Source organism: Maniola jurtina, chromosome 18 (genome assembly GCF_905333055.1).
Source record: "Maniola jurtina chromosome 18, ilManJurt1.1, whole genome shotgun sequence".
In the NCBI taxonomy this organism is placed as follows: domain Eukaryota; kingdom Metazoa; phylum Arthropoda; class Insecta; order Lepidoptera; family Nymphalidae; genus Maniola; species Maniola jurtina.
The window spans coordinates 1,270,041-1,295,430 of record NC_060046.1 but is presented as its reverse complement, the minus strand read 5'-3'; the positions used below and the strand labels follow the sequence as shown (position 1 = coordinate 1,295,430).

At 35.8% G+C, this 25,390-nt stretch overlaps 1 protein-coding gene across 2 annotated transcripts in view; it reads left to right on the top strand.

Annotated features, from left to right (window-relative positions):
* The window catches only part of LOC123874524 (mucin-17), an 81,272-nt gene that overhangs the window by 10,754 nt on the left and 45,128 nt on the right, over positions 1-25,390 (top strand). The window contains exon 2 of one of the 2 annotated variants that reach the window (XM_045919933.1): positions 18,594-18,615. The exons of the other annotated variant lie outside the window; for it this stretch is intronic. The gene's annotated coding sequence lies outside the window, so the exon portion shown is untranslated. The remainder of the gene's footprint in view (positions 1-18,593; positions 18,616-25,390) is intronic. 2 annotated transcript variants of the gene reach the window in all.

The window sequence follows — 25,390 nt, the reverse complement described above, 5'->3', positions numbered from 1 at the left end:
TTTAGAGTCTCGATAGTTCAACGGTTGAGGAGCGAACTGAATTCCGAAAGGTCGGCGGTTCAAACCCCACCCGTTGCACTATTGTCGTACCCACTCCTGGCACAAGCTTTACTCTTAATTGGATGGGGAGTATTAGTCATGATAAGCATGGATAATATTCTTTAAAAAAAAATCAACAACCTTCATTAGCTGGCGGAAATTTGTGGAAATCCACGCGATCCTATCCACCCAACGTAGGTTTTAGACTAGCGCTTGAGTGCAATGAAACCTGCTGGCAATTGATGTTGCAGCCTAAGATGGAGCGCGATTCTCTTTACACTCTTTTTTTATTAAAAATATTCCCCTTTCCTCTCCAACTAAGCGTCAAGATTGTAGGTATTAGGAGTAGGAATTGTGCACTGCATCCGATCTTACTCCTTTTTTACCCGACTACGGCAAAACCAAATAGAAGGGTTATGTTTTAGCAGTCTATGCATGTATGTATGTATGTTTGTATCAGATTCTGTGTGTTCCACCGTAGCGCCTTTAGTATTACTGGGTTGATTTTAATGAATAAGGTGTTAATCAATTCGTTATTACGGCCCGTGTGATATAGGCTACATTTTGTACGAAAAAAATCGACCTGTTGGATGTTACATCCAAAAAAGTGAGGGTCTCCAAAAATACTTTTTTGCTATTGTTTCGAGTGGGATATCAATTGAAAGAGAAAAAAAATTTTAGGTCTTAAATATGAAAATAGTACAATGTTAAAATACACTGAGTGGCAGAAAAACCATTTACTATATCTATCGCTATTTATCGGCAGTTTGTGGGTAATGTAGTTGGGTTTTAGTGCTGTTTAACTTTATCTTGTATTCTCCGTCACTCGTTTCCACTCGTTTCATACAATCGTAGTTCCAATTTCATTTGAATATTAAGCAACCAAAGTCCATGAAATTTTGCAGACATATTCTAGAAACTAATATCTGTGTCTGTGGTGCTTTAGATTTTTCTAAAAATATGTAGTTTTAAAATTACAGGGGCTCAAAGATTTGTATGAAAATTTTTAAGACCGCGTAACTTTGAAACCGAATATTTTAACAGAAATCTGGAAAACCACAGACACAGATATTAGTTTCTAGAATATGTCTGCAAAATTTCATGGGCTTTGGTTGCTTAATATTCAAATGAAATTGGAACTACGATTGTATGAAACGAGTGAAGGATAGAGCCCTCTTAAATAGGTTCAAATAAATGCTCACAGCTTCGGAAAGCGAATTTCAAACGATTCGAATTGGTTTTTCCATTAAATCTTTAAAGTGACCTCGTTACAGTTTAGAATATTTAGACCAGAAGCTATAATGTTCGATGAGATAACAAGATTGTAGTATTACTTGTAAGAGCGATCATCTCGTCGCCATTATCCACGCTTCCGCCGCGCCGTAGCCGCAGCCGCAGCTGTGAGCGCGTCACAGATTCTATGCAATTTCATGTCCATAATAATCTGTTGTAGTTACCTGTTTATTATGTTACGTTTTATATGCTTTGCAATAACTAATAGGTGTTACAGGTAGTAACGTCACGGTAATATTAACGTAGTAGGTAGGTACTTGCTTATAAGTTTATTTGAATAAAAAACCGGCGAAGTGCGAGTCAAACTCGCGCACCGAGGTTCTGTATTCGGGTATTTTTTTCGACATTTTCCACGTGAAATCAAAAACTATTATGCATAAAAATAAATAAAAATCTGTTTTAGAATGTCCAAAGCCCTTTCATATGATACCCCACTTGGTATATACCTACCAAAGTAACTTTGAAAATTGAAACACATTTTTTTTTGTCTGTGATGTTACAACAAATTCACGATTTCCGGATTTTTTTCCTTTACTTGTAATATAAGAGCTCTACCTACCTGCCTGCCAAATTTCATGGTTCTAGAATCTAGATCCATGGGAAGTACCCTATAGGTTTTCTTGACAGACACGACATGCGGACAGACTGACAGTCAGACAGACAACAAAGTGATCCTATAAAGATTCCGTTTTTCCTTTTGAGGTACGTAACCTTAAAAATCCTATTTCTATATACTCAGTAGTTGTGTTGTTGGTTTCGTTATTCGAGCAGTAAATGTGTCAAGTACAGATTGATCTTTCAATCGGTTACACATAAAGTGTAACAAAAAGAAGGTCAGCGTCCACCACCGTCACTGTCAACTGACGACTAACGACACACCCGAATCAGCTTATACCCGGTCAACCAAGAACAACTGGTCAAACAGAGGTTATGGCCGTGACAACGTGCCGCCAAGCGATTTAGCGTGCCGGTATGATGCCGTGTATAGAAACCAAAAGGGTACATAATAAAAACTGCCATACCCCTTCCAGGTTAGCCCGCTTCCATATTAGACCGCATCATCACTAATCACCAGGTGAGATTGCAGTCAAGGGCTAACATGTATCTGAATAAAAAAAAAAAAACCGCGTTTGGTAAAAAGGCTTATCTCCTGTAGGTTTTCTTCTATCCTCTGGTTCAAAGCTTTAGGCTGTGCCACTGTGCGTTGTCTGTTTGTCAGTCACAGACCGCGGTACTGATAGGAGTATACGCATTATACTTACATGAATAAAATAGTATAAATTCATACACCTAGATTATAATGTAATGAGTAACTTAATCTCTTGCGGTGTATATTATTCGGTATTTGGCACAAATCTCCTAAAAGACCGCAAAAACACTATGTGTAATGTACTCGTAGGTGTAATATAATATGTAATATGTATTAGCGGCCTTATCCTAAAATAGCTTTTACACTTTTTACCATTTTCACACAGATAGACTGAGGGATGGACATAAAAAAAATCAGAGCTCTCCGCTTACAGGATCTATTAGCACCTAATTAAAAACGTGCCTTGTTTAGATCATTTGAACTGTATAATTTTATTTTATTTCTAAAGAAAAGTATGTATGTAGATTAATTAGTAAATGATTTACTAACCTACATACTTTAGGTAATGCTTTTGACTTGTAATTTTTATACGTTTGAATTTTAATTAGATTTCCTCAACTAGGAGGACTACACAAAAAATGTGAATTCCTTATAATATATTGCGTGCACAGCCCGGAGTTTTAGCTGTGCGTTGATAGATCAGTCAATCACCTTTTCCTTTTATACCATTAGATAAAATTCTGGTAAATAATTTCACCGAATGAAAAATATGATTTAAAAGTGACTATATAATGCCCATCTCTAGTTTAATTGTAAGGTGGGAAAGGCACTGTGGCACACAAGGCCGCGTTATTTGTGTGCGACACTGACCTTTCATATGACGTCTCACTACATAATTACGTGTCTTTTTGAACACGCCTTTTTGGTATATTATGCTTTCGGGAAATTAACAGTACATGACGTATATTCGGCTGGACCATGGCTGGACAGCGTTCAGAAAAATGCCATCTCGTCCAAAATTCCTCAGTGCTTGAAGACCAGTCTTCGAACAGTGAACATAGAGACATGGTCGCTAACAATTATGTGTCTCATAAGAAATCTCTTATGCCTGGAGTCTTTCCACAATGCACTCGGTGGCTAGCATTCAGTGTTAGACATTGAGTTAGCGAATCAGTAGGCAGAGCGTACATTAAACAGTTATTATACCTATAGGTGAAGTTCGACCAAATCCTTCCACTTGTGTTAGATTTAACGTTAATCAGATGCGTTTCATATTATGATCAATCCATACTATCCACACTAATATTATAAATGCGAAAATGTGTCTGTCTGTCTGCTAGGTTTTCACGCCCCAACAGATTGACCAATGTTAATGAAATTTAGTATAGAGTTAGCTTACATCTAGGCTACTTTTTATCCCGGAAAATCAAATAGTTCCCACGGGATTTAAAAAATCTAAATCCACGCGGACGAAGTCGCGGGCATCATCTAGTAGGTAAATATAATCAGTGTATCGTTATCAGGTGCCGCGCACGGGCCGGCACCGCACACATCTGCGTACAGACGGACAGATCACAATGTGTAGCAAAGGTCAGCTCATTGACAACTCGATTGACTTTCGGCACTTTATGATAGGTCGCTTGTAACGTCTTCCAGACGCCGGGGTTTGCGCCGTCCATCCAACGCGATTCTTTTGATGTCTATTGACCTACTGGGGCACCCCTCACTACATGAGGATCTTTAGGGCTCTTTTCTGGAGAGGCGGCAAAAGCCGATTCACACCAAGCACGTACACGTGACACGCGCGTAGTGAAGCGCGTGAATCCGTAGACATAACTGCACGCATTACGTCTACGCGAACGTTCACGCCACGCAAGCGGTATGCTATGTCTCATACAGTTCCACACATTACAATTACAACGCAATGGTACGCGCTACGTCTACGCTTACGCGACGCATACGCGGCCTGTGTGGCCGACACTTATATTGTTTCTTATAAAATGTAAAGCAGAGCTCTCTATTCTAAAGCTAGGAGCTCTTGTGACTCTTTGTCAAAATCAGTTTCGTGTTTCTCAACAGCTTAACTGGAGGTTGTGTTTTTGCAAATTGCAATGTTTATTCCGATTGCATAAACAAACATTGCATCACACGTGTTGTGCAATTGCAATTTTATACACATTTAGCAAAACACCGGTGTCGATTCTGATGTCTTTCTCTAAACTAAAAGAGTATCTGCATCGCTTTTAAATGTTGCTTAAAATGAATATTAAATTAACAACTTCAATTTTAGTGCTACTCTACTTTAAACACCAAGCTCAACACTGGCACCTAAAATCACAAAGTCTGTCAATTTTAAAATATTACCTAGGTACTTAAAATAAGTTTTTGACGTCACAACGTCTTATAATTCGATAGAGCCGGCTGCACGCACGAAAAAAACATGACTCATGCGGCGTTACCTCGCTCTGAGGCGTTCCATGTAAGGCTTGAAGTGCAAGCGAGAGCGCGAAACGAGCCACAAAGAAGCACAATCGGCCTTTGTTGTCACGTTCAACTATCGTCAGTAAACCGACTTTACAGACAACCAATTTTTTTTGTCCTTTTCTTAATACATCCATTGGTAAGAAAAAGATGGGATTACATTAAAATTTAGTTACCGTCAGAATCGACCATTTACATTTTCCAATAACATGAAGTTGTATTTATTGTTTCAAGGTAGGTAGGTAGGTACGTACCTAATTGCTATTTCGCGACGTCCGAATTTACCCAATATGTTAATTTGGAACTGCAATCAGTTGCTTGCATTGATTGTAAATTTGTGATGTTATTAATCTATAAATTACACGCTTCAATAGTTTCATTGATTTGCTAATGTTTATTCAATTAAATAATAATTAATAAGTTAATGAATAAACACTTGACTTAGGTATTTAGGTATTTTTGCAATGAATATGCTAATCGGAAAATGTATATGATCATTTTAAAATTCCAAATAATATGTATGTATGCAATTATATGCATGAGTCTTTCGTATTGGGTAAAGAAAATTCACTCACTGCACTTACGGCCATGTTACGGCCAAAATCAATAAAATAATTCTATCTGTAATTTGTCGATAAATTACTTAGCGCAACGTTGTTATTTGTCAAGAAATACCATGCTATTTTTGACAAATAACAACGTCGCTATAGAGAGATTACTGATTAAATTGATAATTTCGGAAATTTAGATTGATAAATAAAGTGAAATTGTTTGAAAATATTGGATTTTTCTCAAATTCCGAACCCATTTCCAAAAACACAGGGCGAGTCAACTTTTTTTTTTTTTAAATAAAAAATATGAAACAGTTATTAAAGACCGAAAAAGCCCTTGAAAAAATGATAAAGCAGCTTTCGCCCACGGTTAATTTTTTATGCCCAGTTTGAAACTAAAAGAGTGAGGGCTTTTTGTGAAACGATGAAAACTTTATTTTTTTGTTTTGTCGGCAAGAGTTCAACTAAAACTATTTTTGAGTTTGTAGCTACCGCACAAAAATATCCAGTCAGAAATATTTTTTCCGGAAAACTTTTTAACAGCTCTCAGATTTCAGTATGATTTCAGTCAGTATTTTACTGTTGAGCGATTATGACTTCATTTGTATATGGACTTATTATGCCGTATAAAATCACTACATAATAGTCCGAATAGTCGAATAAAACTGCCGTTGGACCTGTTTTACTGCATTTCAGTTTTTGTAATAGTAACTTTTATAAAAAATAGTTACAACAACTGATCGCGGTAGCTTATGTTTGATTACAATACTTAACCACTGTTATTTAATATGTACTTTTATCTACTTTATCCAGTGCTACAAGTTACAACATTTAAGTTAAGTAATACTTAGTTATGTATGTGAGATGGCTTGTTGTTTTGATAGTTAAGTTAGAACTTGTACGAAATTGGGGATGTAGTGAGAGAATTTACATCTCGGTCGAGCTGTGCGCTCGCCATTTTGTTTCATCATGATCAACCCATCGCCGGCCCACTACTGAGCATGGGTCTCTTTTCTGAATGAGGAAGGTTTAGGCCATAGTCTGCCACGCTGACCCAGCGCGGATTGGCAGATACTAACTTTGTTAAGTAACCAAATTAAGTAGCAACACTAGAAATGCTTTAGAAAGCACTACAAAATACATAAGTATAATGTTTTGTTTGGACTATAATATGAAAAAAAAATCCTCGTGGACGACGATGTTGGAAAAATCCGCTGTTAAAAAAATAATTAAGCTATTTACAATTTATTTTTATAGTGTTACCCACACTCTAAGGAAACCCTTAATTTAAAAATAATTTTTAAATTCATATCAAAAATTACGAGGATCGGCAGGTTTCGAACCTGCATCTTCTGGGAATCGCGCCCGATGCCTTGACCACTAGGTCACAGCCCATCTTGCTGCTAGTTGCCTTTAAAAAATGTAATTAGAAATACCTAAATAAGCTCTTATGTATTTCAAAGTCCATTGATTACATAAAGTCCATAAATTACTCAACTAAATTAAACCAGATTTAAACAAATGAAGTAAAAAGTTGAAAAATGCAACGAAACGTTTTTATGTAACACGCAAACAAACAAAAACCCGTTCTGGCCCGTTCGCTGAATCACTCGCGTCAGTGCAACCGGTTCGATTCCCCGTCACGCTGACCCACTGAACTCGCTAGCATCGATTCATCTCGCAGGATTACCATTTTAACTGTTAGCTCGCTCGACCTTTAAGGAGGCTTGTTACACTTTTTAACAACATGTACACTACCTATTTTGTATGTATCCACATATGATTTTGACATTGAATGATAATGGCACTGATTCTGAGCACAACTAAATTTTAGAGTAGGTAATCACATCTTTTTCTTACTAATCTTATAAGAAAAAGACAGACAAACCTAATTTAGTTTAAAACTTCGTGATAATCGCATGTCTATATTCTATACTGCTTAATAGGTAGGTACCTCAGGTATTTTTCCGAGTCTTCGTCCTGCTTCATAACTTAGTCAAATCTAAGCTCAAAACGACTACCTACATTTCAATAAGGAACAATTTTTAATGATATTGCTAAGTCTTTTAGGAGCTATTCATTTAATATTACCTAGCAGTAAAATTGTTGAAAGAACTAGAGCGATCTGGTGATGGCAATTTTGACTACCTCGGGCTAATTCTAATACATAGGCGTATGGACAAGGCGTTATGCTAACTAGTATGAATGTTTGAAACAGTTATTCTAATTGTAAATCATGTTGTAAATGTAGGTTATTCATTCATGCGTCAAGATGGCGCCCGCGGTTTTGGCGTAACGACCGTCAATATTTTTTGTCATTTAAAATGATGACGGATTTTACAACAAAAATGTATTAGTACTTACTTATTACAGTTTTGAGATATTTTTTAAGTCTGTCTGAATTTAGGCAACACAAAGCAAAAAAATTAAATGAGGCTGACAAAAATACTCCACTGTTCGACTCTTATGTCCGCTAACTTGAAAGAAATTCATATTAATTTTAGTTCTTTTCCGGTATTTTGTTAAAATTGACTATTATAATAAAAAAATTCACTACTCAGTAGAATCTGGGGTGATAGATTTTTAACTTTTCATAGCACCATAATAAATAAAATAAATAAATATTTTTCATTTGACTATCATCTTGTGTCTTGTGTATCATCATATAAAAAGTTGCACTAAGTACAACTTTTCTTTTAGCTAATATATTAGTACAAACACATTAGCAAATAATATAGCAATTCGAACAATACATTAAAAAATTCTATTGAAAAGGGGGCTTATTAAAAAAAACATCGAAAAAAAATTTATTGAAAAAGCTCGCTAAGCTTTGCCCATTCCTCAACACGAAGTACCAGGCGAACAGAAACCACAAGGAGAATTCAATATCTGAGCAAAAACAATCTTGACAATTATTATTATTACGATACAGAGCAGTTCGCAACTCGTTTATGTCCTTAATCATTGCTAAATCACGTTGTAAAGTAGGTAGGTATTATGTGGTTCATTAATTTTCTCCAATTTCGACTATATCATTTCCAGCATAGAGTTTAAAATTAAATATTGATTTTCACTGCTATGTGACTTGGGTGTTGATGAAGTGGAATTGCTCAAGACTATTTAATTGTGCAGAATATTAAGGACAACTATTAATTATTATATGGACATTATTTGTAGACTTCATTATAAATTCCCAAAATCATGATAGATAGTACCTAATTAAATTAGGTTAAGGGGCATGAGAGGGGTCTGCCCGTGAAATTCAAATTTAATTTGGTTTACATGTTTGGTTTAAATGTAATTAGTTTACAACTTGCGAAAAACCAAATTAAATTTGAATTTCGCGGGCAGACCCGTCGCATCCACCTTTGGCATATCAATCTATGTGTAATTTATCGACAAATTACTTAGCAACGTAGTAGCTTGTCAAGAAAGACCATACATTTTTTGACTAATAACATCGTTGCTAAGCAGCTGACTTATAGACAGATTAAAGATAAATTGATTATTAATTTTGGCCGTTGGAAGCTTTTCTAATTTTTCTTTTGAGAAACGTAAAGCTTCTTAGATACTGTCAGAAATATAGGTAGATATACAAGATAGGTACGTAACTCGTGAATTTTTAATTTGCATAGCAAAGTTAAAAGTGAATCTACAAGTTATTTGGTTATTGAACCGCAGTGCCTTATTGCTAGAAGGTACATTGTAGTATTGTAGTCAATCGTCACCGCTCTATAAATAACCGCCACTTTGTGTTCTGACCTCTCACTACTGCATATTACACTCTATTTACCGCGAGTACTTTTTGACCCATACCTACTGTCTTACTAACTACTAGGTCAATCTAGTCTTAGAAAAAAAAAATGAATCTAAAAATCACATCAGCAACGTGATCAGAACTTTGGCATAATTTTCTATACCTATCTACATAACATAAAAATTTAATATGTACAGCTCAAATGACGGAGATCAATTTTGCATATTATGTATATTTCCATAACGTAGAAAGATTTTGAGAAAAACCAATTAATTTGGAGAAATTCGATTAAAAAGAATTAATCCACGCAGACGAAGAAGCCACGATGCCTAAAAAGGCCGATAAAATATTTAATGATAAATTCCAAAAATGTTAACACAGCTCTGAAAGTTTTTGAAAATTAAAAAGAGCTATCAAAATGAATCCGGTTTTAATGATTGACCCACAAGATATTAATAAGTTTTTTGAAAATGTACCAGGATTTAAGATCTCACTAAGGGTAAAAATTACGGCTTTTATTTTTTCAACATAGGCATGCATAGATATTTCAAAATTTTGATTTCCAGAGCTCTAGGGTCTACTGCCACAGTTTAAAAGCTACAGTGTGACGTGATCTTGCCATGGGCTGAAAACCGCCCGAAATACATTGTTACAGCAATGAATACCACTTTCAAATTCAGCCAATCACAATAGGGAGAATATAGTAACAATTGATGCAGCTTTTTCACATTCAACCAGCTGATCATGTTATTCGCATGATATGGAAAAGAAAGAAGCTGCTTAGAAGTGCCTACAAAGTTAAGGTACCCATTCAGATCAGTGTCTATAAGTTACTTGGTAACTGTGTTATTTGTCAAATATTGTATAGTCTTTTTTGACAAATAAATTGCTAAATAACATATCTACGAATTACAGATAGATCGATTAATTTCAGGCAGCGTTGCTTAACTATTGTACTTAATAATAATTAACTTTATCCAGCTATCATTGATTACCAAAGCTGGCTTGATTGGTAGGAAAGCTGCGTTTGTCTATAAAAAACCAATCTCAAGTATCTGGCACATAGAGTATGATTAAAAAGATGTAGGAAGACATTTCCGGTAATGGCCCTTCAGCCAAGCAAGAACGAGTAACAAGTAAGTTACCGCTAGAAAGTGTAAGTTAACCTAATGAGCCTCCTAGATCAGCAATGAGGCGGGGAAAATGTCGTTAGACTCACATTACCTCACAATATAAATGTGATTTGGTCTCTTTCTCTTCATGACTCTCCCATTTTCTTTGATTGGCAAGCGTCGATACTAAGTAAAAACTACATACAATTTATTACGGGTGTTTGAACTTATAACATTACACACTGGAATACTGGAACATCATATTATTATGTGTATCCATCCATATTAACTACTATTAATATTATAAATATGAAAGTGTATCTGTTGGTTATCTTTCACAGCCGATCTGTTTAACAATTATTTTGACGAAATTTTGTACGACGAAAGCTTGCATGTTGGAGACGGATATACTAAGTAGCCCACTTTATCCCAGAAAATAAAAAGCTCCCGCGAGAAAAGTCACGCCAGAACACAAGTTTTTAAATATAATAAATTCCAGAAAGAGAAATGTTGACATCTCTGACAATTTTTGAAAATTAAAATCAGGTTTTTTGTCGATCTGACTGGATCACAGCAAGATTAATAAGTTTTTCGAAAATGTACCAGGCTTTTAGAATTGACGTACGACTTTTTCGAAAAAACAAACCGCAATCCACTATTTTTATTTCGATTGTCTACTCGTATATATACTAGCTCAAATACATGCGACAAATTTTAAACCCCTTTAGGGATGACTTTTCAAAACCTTTCTTAGCGGATGTCAAGTGTCAACGTCATAATAGCTATCTGCATACCCACCCTGATCCGTCTAGTAGTTTTAGCTGCGTGCTAATGGATCAGTCAGTCAGTCAGGCAGTAATCACCTTTTCCTTTAACATATTTAGAAGTATACTATTATTTATGAGATTAATTAACTAACATATGGGAGAAAAACATGTAGCTTTTGGTCTCAATACGAAAAGATGCGAGTAAATCTCTTCCAAATCCTTACATGAAAGATATGTTCAAATCCAGAAAACCCAGAGTCCCAGAGATATAATATCTTGCTTAACCAATATTTAAAGTAATTTTTTAAAGAAACAGTGCAGCATCTGGTATAGATTATCTTGTGTAATTATTATGTTGGTTTCACGGCCGGCGCGTGCAGCGGGACATGAATTGTACGGTCACAAGGTTATGTCGATTTACTTCGCTACACCATTGTTGCGCGAAAATTTGGAGCAGAACTAAAGAATAGATCCATCCTCTCTCTCTAGTCGTTCCTTCATTTCTGAAGGTCGTGGTCCTGGTGTAACCTCGTGCGGATTAATTTTATTGCTTCCATCGGCTTCTATCGGAGGCTAGTCTTGCAAATGTGTGAAAGCACTTGTAGTCCCTCAGCTGGTCTGTCCATCTGTTGGTGAATGGCCTATCGATCTTTTGCCCTCCATCGATCCATACTAATATTGATTGATGTGAAAGTGTGTCCGTCTATCTATCTGTAGGTTACTTTTTCACGGCACATCTAAAAATACACACTTATAAAACATAGTTATAAGATAAAGATGCGTTGTGTTCCAAAGACACCTAGGCTAGTTCTATGAAATTTTAACACAAAAAATCAAACGGGAATCAAAAAGTTCACGGGACTAAAAATCTATATCCACGGGGACAAAGTCGCGGGCGTCATCTTGTAGATATGATAAAATTGACAAAACCTTGAGGTTAATTTTGGTACTACTTGAGGAACCTTGGTGTTACTTGAGGTATGAATAAAACTTGCTTATGAGTGAAGAGATAATATGTTTGTATAGTGACTGTTGTTAATATAGAAGTTTTCCCTACTGAAGCTATATTGCTACATTTACCTAATAAAGTATTGACGGTACTAACGTTGACGTACCTAGGATGAACATCTTTTATCAAAAACTCAAAAAATAGTTAACAGAACCGTTTGAACAAAATATCAATCCTCGAGAAAATTAAAATGATAATTCATACCATAACTTTTTAGTTCTCAGCAAACAATGCACTCGGTTATGTAATTAATTACAACAATAGTTAATGACTTATTGCGAAGAATGCCAATTAAAAGCGACTATAAATTACGTTGATCATGTCGATAATCGTTGATCGCCCCAGCATGTTATGGATGCATTGATTATTTTAACAAGAATCGTTGGGGTTTCTCGGAAAATGCATTAGCATCTTATCCGTTACCATCTTACCCACGTAAGCTACATAAGGCAGGATTTATAAACTTCTAATACCGTCATATTTAACTGCCAAATTGGGTAAATGCATTATTTTACGTGCATTTTTAAACTGCCCCAAAAATGGAGTGTATTTATGAGTATGTTATGTGAGTTTCTTTATTCCAAAATAACTTGTAAATGCCTGAACATATTTGGATGAATGGAGTTATTTTTATTTTTAATCTCATACAATTTAGCTCTTGCCTGCGATCTCGCCTGATGGTAAGTGAAGCTACAGTCTTAAGATGAAAGCGGACTGACTTGGAAGGGGTATAGCAGTTTTATTAAACCCATTACGGTTTTTTTGAATTATTAAATAAATATTTAGATAGAAAAGACCAACCTTTAAATTAATAATAAAATCAATCTATCTATAAGCGGGCGATAAATTACTTAGCAATACTTAGCAACGTTGTTATTTGTCAGAAAAGACCATACAATTTTTTGCCAAATAATTTCCGACGTCAGAAGTTATTTTATAATTTTCACTGAAATAATCTGTCTGCTGTCTATTAATAAATAATAGATTTATTACATGTGCGGATTTTTAAATTTCGACCAATATATCTCGATTGTGCTAAATTCAACCAATTATAAATAATATAATAATACTGAATCAAAAGAGCTCAATTAATATTTTGAAATTAATCATTTTAAATCCAAACCTGGCTAAATAGAATCAATAAAATGATACTAAATCAAATAGTGCTACTGCAATTATTTCAGAATTGATCTCGAATAGTAGCAGGGAAAGCCGTTATCATCAATATGCATAGCTGGAAGATTTCTCTCGCTGCACGCCACACGCCGCGTGCTTCTGCGAACATTGCATGAAAATTGTGGGCAACATTTTATAGTATGACCAGTGACCACAGTATGACCATATTCAGCACGCTTTAATTTATAAAAATAAAACAAACCCACATACAAAGAGGGTCAGTATGGTAATGTACGCAAATTGCTGTGGGAATATAAAGTCAAAGCTTCACAAGAATTCACAAGATAAAGTTGAACAGCACTTATCCCCGACTACTACGCAAAACTACCGGTAGATACTATAAAATTGTATTTTTGTCGCTCGGTGTATTTTAACATTGTATTATATATTTATCAGAATTTTTTCCTCTTTCAATATTCCACTCGATACAATAGCAAAAAAAAAAAAAAATTGGATGTAACATCCGTCAGGTCGATTTTTGCATATAAAATGTAGCCTATGTCACCCTGACGATAATAACGAATCGATTAACACCTCATTCATCAAAATCAGGTCCGTAGTTTACGCGCCACGGTGGAACACACATAAATACAAACTTACATACATACATAGACTTCTAAAATCATAACCCCTCCTGTTGGCTTAGCCGTAGTCGGGTAAAAAAGTAGATGATGTACGCGGCCGTCCACCGGATTTAGTTTTTGAAAAATCCCGTGGGAACTCTTTGATTTTCCGGGACAAGATGTAGCCTCTTGTCATGTTATGTGTGAATGTTACTTGTAAACTGTCGACACATTTTTGGTCGAGTAGATACATGGGTTCACAATGGTTGCCACTTCTTTCTCTTTAGATTTGTTTTTAGAGCCTGAATTAACTACTTAGTTAAATGTGGAGCGAGTGATCAAGTAGAATATGAGTAGGTTAACATTATATTTAGCTACAAATATCATTACAAACAACTATCCACTAAGGCTTGTGTTGTTTTGAAACAAGGAAAGAATGTAAGCTTCCACGAAGCTGCCTCGAACCGGATTCAAAGGCTGGGCCTCGCTTGCACAATGCCACGCTATTTATGTCACTCTGGTACTTTGAGCTCAAATAAATACATTTGCTAAAGCTTTGCACCTAAAAGTGCTAGGGGGAAAACTAAGGATTTTCGTCAATACTGGTTTTATTGAAATAAGCTTCTACAAAACTTATTCCGAAGGTTGTTTACACAATGTCATGTTTATGTTAGCCTTATACTTTGGGAACTAAATAACTAGTCTGGTATAGGTTTCTAGGCTACTTAGATTCTAGGTAATTTTTAGGCACCTATCAGAAAACAAGATAAACTGATTCCTAAATCCGTGTTTTCAATCACACTTCACACTAATATTATAAAGGCCAAAGTTTGTATGTGTGTATGTGTGTGTGTGTGTGTGTGTGTGTGTGTGTGTGTGTGTGTGCGTGCGTGCGTGCGTGCGTGCGTGCGTGCGTGCGTGCGTGCGTGCGTGCGTGCGTGCGTGCGTGCGTGCGTGCGTGCGTGCGTGCGTGCGTGCGTGCGTGCGTGCGTGCGTGCGTGCGTGCGTGCGTGCGTGCGTGCGTGCGTGCGTGCGTGCGTGCGTGCGTGCGTGCGTGCGTGCGTGCGTGCGTGCGTGCGTGCGTGCGTGCGTGCGTGCGTGCGTGCGTGCGTGCGTGCGTGCGTGCGTGCGTGCGTGCGTGCGTGCGTGCGTGCGTGCGTGCGTGCGTGCGTGCGTGCGTGCGTGCGTGCGTGCGTGCGTGCGTGCGTGCGTGCGTGCGTGCGTGCGTGCGTGCGTGCGTGCGTGCGTGCGTGCGTGTGTGTGTGTGTTTGTTACTCCTTCACGCAAAAACTACTGGATGGATTGGGCTGAAATTTAGAATGGAGATATATTATACCCCGGATTAGCACATAGGCTACTTTTTATCCCGGAAAATCAAAGAGTTCCCATGGGATTTTTAAAAAACCTACATCCACGCGAACGAAGTCGCGGGCATCAGCTAGTTTACTATTAATAATAATTAATATTATGTACTATTTTTGTTAACTAATGTATAAAAGTATTTTCATTAATTATTATTGAAGCAACGTTGCTTTAACATCGTGTTCCAGATAGACCAGATGATATTACCCTTTTTGATTTTTAACCCCCGACCCAAAAAGAGGGGTGTTATAAGTTTGACGTGTGTATCTGTGTATCTGTCTGTGGCATCGTAGCGCCTAAACGAATGAACCGATTTTAATTTAGTTTTTTTTTTGTTTGAATGGTGGCTTGATCGAGAGTGTTCTTAGCTATAATCCAAGAAACTCGGTTCAGCCGTTTGAAAGTTATCAGCTATTTTCTAGTTACTTCACTTGTCGGGGGTGATATAAATTTTTAATTTACACTTGTATGCTTGTTATTTATTTGTGTCAAAAATTAGTAAGTAATAGGAAAAAATATGAGAAGTGGAAGTTTTAATCTACTTTAAGACAATATAATTCCCGCACTGATAAAATGCTAATAGGTTGTTTACTTCATGATTTAAAAATAAAAAAGAGCCAATTTATCAATTTGTTAGGCTGTGCACTTTTGTTATCTTAATGGCTTTTAGCAATTTCTACGTTTAGGTTTCTGTGATTCATTGTATGTTTGTTTCAAGTATGTTTTATGAAAATGTTTGATAAGGACATCGACGCATGTCATCCAATCATATAAAAAACCGGCCAAGTGCGAGTCAGACTCGGGCACTGAGGGTTCCGTAATCGGGTATTTTTTCCAACAATTTGCACGATAAATCAATAACACATAAATAAATACATAAAAATAAATAAAAATTTGTTTTAGAATGGACAGGTAAAACCCTTTCATATGATATCCCACGTGCTATAGTTATATTACTTTGAAAATTAAAACACATTTTTTTTTTTTAATGATGTAACCACAAATTTGGGGTTTTCAGATTTATTCCTGTACTTGTGCTATAAGACCTATCTGCCAAACATGATTCTAGGTCAACGGAAAGTACCCTCTAGGTTTCTTGACAGATACGACCGACAGACAGACAGATAGACAGACAACGAAGTGATCCTATAAGGGTTCCGTTTTTCCTTTTGAGGTACGAAACCCTAAAAAACAAATAAACAAACAAAGCTCTACCGTAATTGCATGGACGAAGCAACACCTGACAAAAAATAAATTAAAAAAGGAATTCCATCTTCGCAAAAAAAAAAAAAAAAAATAGTTAACAACTAAACATGCACACACTCACGCACAATCATATACACCACACACACGCACACACACACACACACACACACACACACACACACACACACACACACACGCACGCACGCACACACACATACACACACACACACACACACACACACACACACACACACACACACACACAGTTTTAATTTTTGTACATCTCTTTGTTTTTATTGTTTTTCTTTATATTATTGTATACTCTGTTAAAATACTTGTCAATTAATTTTAAGAAGGTAATCTCATGTGGCCTTAAGTTTAACTTAGATTTATTATAATAATTATGTTGAATAACGCTGTTGATTACAATTGAATAATAAAAATAAAAAAATAAAATAAAAATAAAAATTCATCAATCCAGACATCCACCCTATCATAGCCACTAATAAATGAACCATCATTTCCTTTCTAACATACGAGATCATAGCTCATGAGAAAATGGATTAAAAAACAACCAATATAAAATGAACTACAATTACTTTATCGTAACAGATAATCATAGATCATTTTAAAATTGAATGTAATACGGGGAACCACACGATTAGTGAACACTATTGACGGTACGAATTATAAAATTAATAGTCATATTGTCATGACAAACATAGCTAGGTGAATGACCTGTTCTAGGGTTCAATGATAAAAAGTAAAAAGAATTTTATATCTAGAACTGAAAGGTCTGCATGTCACGTTGTGGATGAAGAACATTTTCTTACTCTTCTCAATATTTTGGTAGAGTTAAAAAAAGTAGGGAACAAAGAGAGATTCATTTCTTTATGATTTCAAATTCATTTTATTTAATTAATCATTGGAAGAACTCTAAAAAACGATAGTAACTAGTAGTAGTAGTAAGTAGTAAATTTTACAACAGTAACTTTTTGTTAGGTAGATACTGCAACATAAAGTTATGTTCGAAAAAAACTTTTTTAGGGTTGGTATTTCCTGAATTAATATGGAAAGCAAGGGACAATTTTTTTTGATACATTATTAGTGGACCTAGTTGAATAGCTTTTTTTAAATGCAAAATACAAAAAAAAATAGGTATTATGAGGAGATTTTTTTTCAATTTTTCGAAAAAACTACTTTTTAAGAAATAATGAGCTCCAAAGTACAAACAAATAACTAAAGAGGTATAGTTGACCAAGATATTGAGTAGTTGGATTTGGAAACAAATTGTAGGGATCTTTTAGTGTTAGAAAAAAATCTTATAAAGTTCTATACGGAACACTAAAATTTAACGAATGTGTTATTACATATTAGTGGGCGCAGGTCAAAGGCTTCGACGGGCGTTCACCGCATTACTCTAATTGCTGTATCGATGTTCATGTCAAACGCACAAGTACTTGTAATCACCTCATTTTTTTTAAATAAATATAACAAACAAACGAGCAAGCGGGTCACCTGATGTTAAGTGATTAACTACACCGCTCAAGAACATAAAATTTAAAACAGAGCATGCTTATGAAGCAGAATATGAAGGTCGCTTATACTTAGTTATAATATTATTTTGAACTCAACTGATATTCAGCAAATAAATAAAACTTCAAATTTATAAGTTCAGAGTAGACCGAGCATATAAACTGCTCGAACATGGTTGAGTAGTTTTCTAACGGATTTCTAATATAACGATATTATCCTCTTTATCTAACCAGTAATGTAATAGGTAGCTCTGTAAGAAATATGTTTGAGGAGCTATGACGGTCTATTGCCGTCAAATATAATTTACGGCTGAGATTATTAACAATCTATCTGTAATCTATCAACAAGTTAATAATTGGCAACTCAAAATTATTATGTAGTCTTTTTTGACAAATAACAACGTTGCTAAGTAACTTATCGACCGATTACAGATAGATTGTATAAAAGGTTGACTGTTTGGATTGGATCACTAGACTAGAAAAGAAAATCAGTTGAGTAAACACAAATCATTTCACACTAACGAAACTGCAGTCATAAATAAACAAGGCAGTATCTTGTACAAGCGTCACTAACACACCTTATTATCAATACCTATACTATGTATTTAGTTAAATTGAAAGATAATAAAATTAAAATATTTTTTTGTTTCAGGTTATCTACATAATCGGAAGAGGTAAATAAATATTATATAATATCTTGAAATCATTTTAGTGTGTCTATTTTATTTTATTAACTATCGAAATAATTTAAAGAAGGTACTATGAAGATGAGAAGCAGAATTCCATAAAATACGTAAGATAAGACCGTCGGCTTTGGTTTGTTCTGCATTTTGGGGTGCCACGAGGACTGAAAATGGGACCTATGTTATTCCTGATATACATCGATACTGAATAACCATAAAATCTATCATTACTAAGTGCCATATTTCTATTCTACACTGATTATTTAACAATGTCAAATGTGACTAATTCTGTTGTGCACAATCTTTAAAATAAACTTTAGCAATAAAGCCGCATTTGCACCCCTTTGTATAGTATTTTCTGTTTATTCTACCTATTGTTTTTTGTATAATTTGACTAAATAAAAATGACTATATAAATAAATAGGTAAGTATAGTAGGTATGATGTTCACAACAATAGCGCTGTATCTCGGAGGCATGTAGCACGCGTCACGTCACGCCACGGTCCGGCGCGTCTCTACGCTTTCGCCTGCCATTCCTGCGGAGTGCGGATAACACATGTGCGGTGAAAAACATACTTACTCAAGTTATCTTGAAAACAGTCACAATCGCTTGACGGCACGGCTTCGCCGGTAGGGTGGTAAGTGGTAACTAACCACGGCCGAAGCCTCCCACCAGACCAGACCAGAGAAAATTTAGATATTATAAAATTCTAAACCCCAGCAGCTGGGAATCAAACCCGGGATCTCTCACTAATAAGACCACAACGCTTAACACTGCACCAGAGAGGCCGTTAAAATTCAGACTAGTAAGATGGTGATGATGCTGATGAAGATGCTGTGTAGACCCCAAAGAAGGTATGGGTTTAATAAAACTACCATATCCCTTCCAGGTTAGCCCGCTTCTATCTTAGACTGCATCACTTCTTACCAAAGGTGAGATTGCAGTCAAGGGCTAACTTGTATTAAAATAAAAAATAAAAAATCTTGGGCTTAACACTAAACGCTGCCGTGGCAATAAGAAACTCGAAGCACTACAAAAGGCAAATAATGATAAAGTTAGTTGTACAGTCGATGAACTTAGAGTTGAGTATAACGATCTTATAGTTGGCATAAATGACTATAATAAACTATAATTCAGTTCGTGCTCCTTTCAACCTCGATTGTTATCGCCCTATTCTATCATAAGCACAATAGAACTAGGCATGGTTTCATATTATTTTATTGAAAAGGCACACAAAACAGGTTGTAACTATAATTTGACTAAATACATACATCATTATAGTGCCTAGAGATTAAGTAGCATATTTTTAACTAAATATAAAAAAATAACCAATAAATATTTATCAAATCTAGTCTTTCAGACTGGCTTCTCACTTTAATTGCTATTTTAAGTTAACAACTATCTTAACTAAGTAAGAAATGAAATCTTATATCCTTTTGAAACCTTATTTGAAAGAAATTCTAAGACATGTACTATTGGATACGATGATAGCCCAATAGGAAAACATATTTAGGTTGGTACATTTGAAAAGTTTTATAGCGCAATATGCAAGGTTTTTTTCTGTTAGAAATCGATTGTCAAATCAAACAAAAACTTTTAAAACCGTTTTGCAAATGAATGGGGTAATAAATGCCAAAAAACAATGCCTTGCTTTTGTTCGTAAGATGATAAAATAGGCCTGCATAAGATTGTGATTACATTATTTGAGTTACGTTGTTCTAAGAAACCGTTTTTGTAGTATTAACGCAATTGTGTTTACGGTTTAGGCAATTAGATTGGAATAATAATATTATGATCGAATAATTTTTATTTTGAGCTAACATTTGAACCAATGGCTGACTGAAAAATCAGTTTTTCGAGGAAAAACAAAAATCATTCATAGCGCACCTTGGTAAAGCATTATTTGATGGGATATTTCTCTACTATAAAATACGCTTACTTATTATGGTTTTTAGATTATTATGGTTTAGCTCAATGGTTCAATAATGTTGGCTTGTCAGATTGATCGTAAAATTAATATTTTAGTTTGGGTAAATTTCATCTAACGTCTAATAAAGTAAGAATTGAATTACAAGTTTACAACTTAAGCACACAGCATCATTTTGAATACTAAAGGTATTAACATAATTATGCAATAGGAAATCTTAAGATATCACGATCTAAGCTTGAATTAATGGCTTCACAGATCACGCTTCGTATTTTAAGCATGGCTAAAATATTGCATGGCTATTCGCACAAATTCAACCACAGATCGAAAAATATTAATATGTATACTTTTTGAGCAGAATACAGAATACAAAATAAACAATACTCAATCAAGTAAAGGCGTCCGTTTGAAGTAACGCCTGATAACGATTTCCGAAAAAAAGCTGATAATTTTAGTAAGTAGATATCCCTACTAGGACATGAAAACTATAGAAAATTCTTAATTATATACATTATACAAGGACAAAACTCTTGCTTTCATTACAATAGTGTTCACCTGCTTCTGTCAATGATAATTTAGAGAAAGTCCAAATTATAGAGAAAAGCAATTTAAAGACATGCCTAAAGTCACTCCTGCGCAAAATTCATACGAAACTACATATATTATGAGACAATGTACTTACTCGTATCAACAAAAGAACGCCTGTTTTGGTCAAGCATAAGTAGAAAAAAATTCTATAAGATAATAATCAATTTAAAGATGTGTGTCCACAAAGATGTATTCTAGACGAAAAAGACAAAGTATGAATGCACAAAGGAATTTGCTTTTGTCAATCATAAGTAGAGAAAGTCCGAAGAGGCACCAAGTAATAGCAATCACAAACTTCACTAATAAGGAAGTGTTGAATTTGTGGACCGCTTACGCAATGTCCGAGCAATATGGCCACGATACTATGATGACAACTATGTCAAGTTCGGACGTAGATGCTTGTTAAACATATATAGAAATTGAGCTAAGTCTTTGGAATGTAAATAACATATTCCGAATACATGACCTAGAATCGTATATGTGTATCTTTAGAGATCTACTTACTAGCTTTTGTTATGACGGTCAGTTTCTTATATTAATTACTAGAGGATCCTCGCGACTTCGTCCGCGTGGATTTTCCGGGATAAAAAGTTGCCTATGTCAATTACAGGGATGCAAGCTACCTCAGCACCTTTCATACAAATCGGTCAAGCGGATGAGTCTAGGAATCCCGCGGGAACTGTTTCTTTTTCCTGGATAAAAAGTAGCCTATGTCCTTCCCCGAAATGTATCCTAAGTCTGTACAAAATTTCATTACAATCGGTTCAACGGTTGAGCCGTGAAAGTGTAGCAGACAGATAGACAGACAGACAGACACACTTTCGCATTTATAATATTATAAGTATGGATATGGATTATTAAGCTTTGGCCTTTTTACTAATCGAACCTGCAGATTCACCAACGTTTTATCGTTTAACCAGTTGAAGCAAAAATGGCTGTATTCTGGCGGGTGTTGATATGTAGAATTGCCGTTGTCGTCAGCTGCTAGACGTCTAGTGCTGGATATAGGTCTCTTGCAGGATCTCCCATACACCATGGTCTTGCGTCACCTGGATCCAGTGGTCCTCGTGCAATAGTACGGAACCCTTCGTGTGTGAGTCTGACTTGCACTTGACCGGTTTTTAAACTTTGATCCGCTGCCCTGTAAAAATTAACAATGAATTACGATGTTCTTCCTTGCATGTGTCGTTATTATATTACTGAAAATATTTACGTAATTAATATCACATCACACTAATTTGTATGTGTGTGTGTATGTGTGTATGTATGTTTGTTACACTTTCACGCACAAATAACTGGCTGAAATTTGGAATGGAAGTAACTTATACTCTGACTTAACACATATCCTACATTTTATCCCGGATTAATAAACCTATAGGTATCCACATGGACGAAGAAGTTGCGTGCATCTTCTAGTGCTAAATATACTATAATTTAAGATAATAGAAATCAGACCAACAGTTGAGATTGAACTGCGAAAAATTCAACAATTAACCGATTTTTCACACCGCCGTGAAAAACAATCGCAAGAAGGCCGATTGCAAAACTTGGCTGAATTTAACTTAACCTTTCCTTTACAGTTACAGGCTTATTGATTGGTGTGTCATTCAATTATAGTGGTATTGCTAAGTTAAACTGATTTCCTAGACCTTCATTTCCTTGTAAGGAATCCATAATGCGAAAGTGTGTTTGTCGGTCTGTTACCCTTGCTGTACAGCTGTGTAAGTACTTACCTAGTTTTTACACTGGCTGAAATCCAAACTACATCCAAATGCAGCTATCAAACCTTTTCATCATTTTTATCATTCCGTCACATCATCATCATTATCATCAACGGATAGACGTCCACTGCTGGACATAGGTCTCATGTAGGGACTTCCACACACCACGGTCTTGCGCCGCCTGAATTCAGCGGCTCCCTGCGACTCGTTTGATGTCGTATGTCTAACTAGTGGGGGTTCTTCCAACTCTGCACTCTCCGGTGCGAGGTCGCTATTCTAGCACCTTGGGACCCTAGCGTCTATCGGTTGTTAGACTTATGAGCCCTGCCCATTGCCTATAATAAACTATAATTCAGGTCGTGCTCCTTTCAACCTCGATTGTTATCGCCCTGTTCTATCATAAGCACAATAGAACTAGGCATGGTTTCATATTATTTTATTGAAAAGGCGCACAAAACAGGTTGTAACTATAAATTGACTAATTACATACATCATTAGTGCCTAGAGATTAAGTAGCATATTTTTAACTAAGTATAAAAAATTAACCAATAAATATTTATCAAATGTAGTCTTCCAGACTGGCTTCTCACTTTAATTGCTATTTTAAGTTAACAACTATCTTAACTAAGTAAGAAATGAAATCTTATATCCTTTTGAAACCTTATTTGAAAGAAATTCTAAGACATGTATTATTGCATTGGATACGATGATAGCCCAATAGGAAAACATATTTAGGTTGGTACATTTGAAAAGTTTTATAGCGCAATATGCAAGGTTTTTTCTGTTAGAAATCGATTGTCAAATCAAACAAAAACTTTTTAAATCGTTTTGCAAATGAATGGGGTAATAAATGCCAAAAAACTACTAACTACTGGGGGTTCTTCCAACTCTGCACTCTCCGGTGCGAGGTCGCTATTCTAGCATCGGTTTTTAGACTTATGAGCCCTGCCCATTGCCACTTCAGCTTGGCAACCCGTTGTACTATATCTATTTTTCTGGTTCTCCTACGGATCTCCTCACTTCCAATTTGATCACGTAGAGTAACAAGCACAGCTCTCTCCATCACCCGCCGAGGGTCTGAGATTCATAGAACGCACTTTGACTTAGCTTAGACTTAAGACACTGTCAAAACGATAGAGCGTTATATCACTGGCATTAATCTGTCTCTTTTTAACTGAAACTTAAGTCTGAGCAAAGTCAAAGTACGCTCTATAGATATCAGTCTGAGCTTTCTTATGAGGCACATAGAACAATCAGCTTCGTCACGATGATCTTAATACTAATAAAAAAAAATGGAGTGTCTGTCTGTAATTTCGAAATAACTACCTCATATTAAGCTCATATGGTTATTTGAACGATACCTTAACTGACTCACACGTTTTTAAAATTTTTGTCTGTCTGTCTGTCTGTCTGTCTGTCTGTCTGTCTGTTTGAAAAGGCTAATCTTCGGAACGGCTGAACCGATTTTGACGGAACTTTCACAGACAAGTAGAGAATTGACCAGGGCGTAACATAGGCTACTTTTTTAACCGACTTTCAAAAAGAGAGTTGTGTTTTTCTACCTATGTACACCGAAATCTCCGAGATTTCTGAACCGATTTGCGTCATTTCTTTTTTAATCGATAGAGGAACTTTGCGACATTGTTTCATAAAAAATTTGGAGTCCAACTCTTCAATCCTGATGCTGCAGGGGATCTGACCAATCCACGCGGGCGAAGCTGCGGGCATCAGCTAGTTTAAAATATTATTTCATTATGGTATTACGGTAATCTAATTGTATTCTATGTAATTAATTTTGTATGGTAACTCTCTTGCGTGTCCAAAGAAAGTGTAAGATATAATAATATAATAGTGACCACGAATATATCGAAATACTTTCCCTTTCTAAGGTTTCCGCCTTTGAACAAACTATGGCATAGTTGTTTCACTTTCCTTCAAATATTTGTGGCCCAAATTATTAGGAACGATAACTATATTTCTTTAGACTGTACTAGAGGTTGCCCGCGACTTTGTACGCGTGGATTTAGGTTTTTATAGATCTCGTGGTAACTGTTTGATTTTCCGGGATAAAAAGTTGCCTACATATGTCAATTACAGGGACGCAAGCTACCTCGGTAACTCATACAAATCGGTTAAGCGGATGGGTTTTTGGGAATCCCGTGAGAACTCTTTGATTTTCCGGGATAAAAAGTACCTAGCTTATGTCCGTCCCCGGGATATAAGCTAACTCTGTACCAAATTTCGTCAGAATCGGTTAAACTGTTGGGCCGTGAAAAGGTAGCAGACAGACAGTATCATTCAGTGTTGGACACTGCGTTTAGCGAATTAACCCGCTGTCCGGCTAGCATGGGCAGTAGATAAAAATTATATCCCCCGATTATATCCACTGATGTCATAGAAATCAGTGGATTCGGAGATATAATAGCCGGGCTGGGAGAGTGGTTAAGAGAAAAAAAAATAGAGTTCCCACGGGATTAACAAAATCAAATCCGCACGGACGAATTATTATGTCTTATCCATACTAATATT